At 44.8% G+C, this 3,765-nt stretch overlaps 1 non-coding gene across 1 annotated transcript; it reads right to left on the bottom strand.

Moving 5' to 3' along the window:
- Positions 1-3,421: 3,421 nt before the first annotated feature.
- On the bottom strand, positions 3,422-3,493 carry TRNAG-UCC. The gene has a single exon. It is a non-coding gene; the product is annotated as a tRNA-Gly (tRNA).
- Between the last annotated feature and the right edge of the window lie 272 nt (positions 3,494-3,765).

The raw sequence follows: 3,765 nt of genomic DNA, 5'->3' as shown, positions 1-3,765 counted from the left end.
CGCTCCCAGGGCTCTGTAGTCCTTCTTGATAGTCCTCAGACTGCTCCTGGCTGTGTCACTGGTGCCCACGTGAAACAGCAGCAGCGGATAATAGTCAGTGGACTGTACGAGGCTTGGTAGCCCCTCGGTGACATCCCTGATGCGAGCCCCCCGTAAGCAGCACACCTCTCTAGAGAGTGCATCTGGTCAGCAAATGGGTGCCTCCGTACCTCTCAGAAGAGAGTCGCCTACTGCTATCACCCGTCGCCTTTTCTTAGTTGCGCTGTTTGTTATATGGGGGGCAGATTGGGCTGCATTACTCAGCTCCAGCGCTTCTCCTGGTGTGACAGGAGAAGCAGAGCAGGAAGCTGAAGGAAGCAGCAGAATGGTATCAGTTAACATGTTAACTGTTTAAACAATTTATTTTTAAAAAAAAAGTTTCAATATTGATTGATATTCAAAATAACGGACTCTCTTGCTTGGATTATTGTAGATGGAAACCTCAAGGACTGTTCTTTGAAGAGGGATGCTGCAGAAGTTTTGTAGACAATGTATTTTTGACATTTTAGACACTGTGCTCCTGCAGTGAGTAAGTAGACAGGAAGGACATATTACTGGAAATTTCTCCCTTCTGTTTCTAAGCCATCCATACTAGCAATAGGTAAGTTCTTTCCCTGTTCCCAAAAGAAGGAAGAAATCAAAGAGAAATAATGAAGTTGCATCTGAATGTGTTTTTTACTCTGCTCCTGGAATGACGAAGGCACCTTTATTGGGAGCTGATTGTGAAGTTACATTACAGCATATTGCTAATAGATTGTGAGATGCTACTATTTGGTTATTTCTAGCATAGACTGCTATCATTATGCACACTACAAGAACAGTTACACGTCTCATGACTTTGCACAGTTCTAACTGAAGTGTCAAAACAAAAACAAACAACAAAAGGCACCATTGCCTTCCTGTGCAGGAAAAACGTAAAGAATCCAGAAGCATCTCATAGCTTAGAGGTTTCCAGCAAAGTTACTGCTTTTAAGCCATGAGAAAATACCTCGGTGGTGTTTCCATTTACTACAGAAGACCACAGCTATAAGAAACTGTTAGGAGTGCATCTGGGAAACACAGACGTATCTATGAGAATGACTGCTACAAAGACAGGTAAATATATAGTATTGGCTTATAATTTGAAGCTGAAATAACAGAAAATTTTCTCTCTGGATTGGGCATGTAGGATACTGAGACTAAAACCCTCTTGCAGTTTCATATTGTTGTCTTCCTCTTCACCCCTTACCTGAGAGCTCAGCCTAAAGCCTGAAGTTGATAGGAGTGACTATGAATGGACCTTGAGTAGCCCATGTACTATGGAGCATGACGTCTTGCTTGCTCCAACCAGACACTGGCCTCACTCTGAAGTGGAGCACGCCTTGTTTTCATCTGGATCTAGATGTCTCAACACCACTTTTTGGAGCATTTTCCAAGCTTTCATGTGAGGATTTTCCCTCTAGTGGGATCCACACTTCAGCAGACAAAGAAAATAAACAACTAAATATTTTTTTCCAACAGCAGTCTAACTTCATTCAAGTAGAGCAGCTAATCATTTTGACCCATCAGCTTAGGTTTCAGAACCTATAAGTTGCAATGAGAATCTGGGCAGGTAAAACCCTTCTGGTTTGATTTTCAATCCATTGCCTCCTGCTGGCATAGCACCCACCCACTGCTTCCAGAATCTCTTCTCTTCCAGAAAGACCAGAACCTCTTCTCTTCCAGGACAGAGGATTTGATCCTCTTTCAAATATCAGCCTTTTGTAAATCTATCCAGTTTACTTTAATTACATTTTCACAGCCTGTATCTCCCTTTCTCCACTCCTTCTAGGAACTCTAGTCATTACGCATTCTTAGTTAGCTATGAAGTGCAAATGGCTAGAACTTCTCCCTGGGCTAGCTCGGCTCCTTTAGCCCTTTCCTTCTTTTCATTGCTATAAACCTATGATTGCGTTTTCTCCCTTTTGAGAAAAAAGAAAAAAAAAAAAAGAAGAGACTGAAACAAAAGAAGCAAACATTCAGTATAATCGAATATTCTTCCATACACTGCGGCCTGTCATGTGAGTAGGTCCTGTCGGCATTTGTCTTATAAACAGGTTTTGGAAATATAGTACAAATTATTTTCAAAACTACTTTGGGATAGAACATTTTCTCTGAAAGAGTTGTTAAGAGTCAGGTTTCAAGTACAACATGATTCTGAGCCATGGGATTGACAATGATTAATTGCATCACCAAAACTGGTTGGCACTCTCAGAGACCTGGAGGGGCACTCAGACAGTGGGGCTTCCTAGGAGGTACTTAACCCCAGACTTTGATGTATCTGGTGGCTCCTGAAGGCACTAGCTACTGGCTCTGTAGTGAACCATAGCTTGTATGCATTTCTCTAGCTCTGCTGGAGTGACACTTCTTCCTTTGGCTGCCTTGTCTCTCAGCCCAGCTCCTGGTGCCATGCCCTCTCCTAGAGAAATCGCTAACATCTTGTATTGGTCCTCTGCCCTCAGTTCTTGCCTTGGCTTGACTCTTTGTCTTGATGCACAGAATGATAGAATCACAAAATGGTTGAGGTTGCAATGGACCTCTGGAGGTCATCTGGTGCAACCCCCCTGCTCAAGCAGGGACACCTAGAGCCAGTTGTCCAGGACCATGTCCAGACAACTTTTGAATATCTCCAAGGATGGAGACTCCACAATCCCTCTGGGCAACCCGTGCCAGTGCTCAGTCACCCTCACAGTAAAAAAGTTTCCTGATGCTCAGGGAAAACCTTCCGTGTTTCAGTTTGTGCCCATTGCCTCTGGTCCTGTGACTGGGCACCACTGAAAAGAGCCTGGCTCCATTCTCTTTGCACCCTCCCTTCAGCTATTTATATACATTAATATGATTCCTGCCCTGAGCCTTCTCTTCTCCAGGCTAAACAGCTCTCTCAGTCCTTCCTCATAGCAGAAATGCTCCAGCAGTTTAACCACCCTTGTGGCCCTTCACTGGACTCTCTCCAGTATGCCCATGCCTCTCCAGTACTGGGGAGTCCAGACCTGGACACAGTCACTGCTCCAGGTGTGGTCTCACTAGTGCCGAGTAGAAGGGAAAGATCACCTCCCTTGACCTACTGGCAATACTTTGTCTAACAGAGCCCAGGACCCCCTTAGCTTTCTTAGTTGCAAGGGCACATTGCTGGCTCATGTTCAACTTGGTATCCACCAGGACCCCCAGATCCTTTTCTGCCAATCCGCCCTCCAGCTGGGTGGCCCCCTGCATATAGGGGTTGCTCCTCCCCAGGTGCAGGACTTTGCGTTTCACTCCTTATTAAACTTCATGAGGTTCCTGTTGACCCGTTTTTCCCGCCTGTCGAGGTCCCTCTGGGTGGCAGCACCACCCGCTCGTCTGAAAAAGATGTCGAAAATGAAATTGCGTTGGCCGGGAATCGAACCCGGGTCAACTGCTTGGAAGGCAGCTATGCTCACCACTATACCACCAACGCTGTGACAGTTGTTGTTCTGTGGCTGGGTTCTCCCTTCTCTTCTAGTTTCCACCCGTTCCTAGCCTAATCACAGGGCTTACTAACTGCCCACCACAAGCACAAAAAAGGACTGCTGAGGAAAACATTCAAGTTTTCTCCACAGCTGGCAAGGCTACTAGAAAACTTTTTTCTTTTCTTTTCTTTTTAACAACGAAAAAAACTAAGGTATTGTTCAGTGAAATATTTCCAACATCCTGATTTGTTTAAAAGAAATTCCAAACAAAAGGACCAAA

This window comes from Aptenodytes forsteri, unplaced genomic scaffold, assembly GCF_000699145.1.
Source record: "Aptenodytes forsteri isolate BGI_AS27 unplaced genomic scaffold, ASM69914v1 Scaffold257, whole genome shotgun sequence".
NCBI classification, from domain to species: Eukaryota; Metazoa; Chordata; class Aves; order Sphenisciformes; family Spheniscidae; genus Aptenodytes; species Aptenodytes forsteri.
The sequence above is the reverse complement of the archived record's forward strand: the minus strand, read 5'-3'. Positions and strand labels throughout refer to the sequence as shown.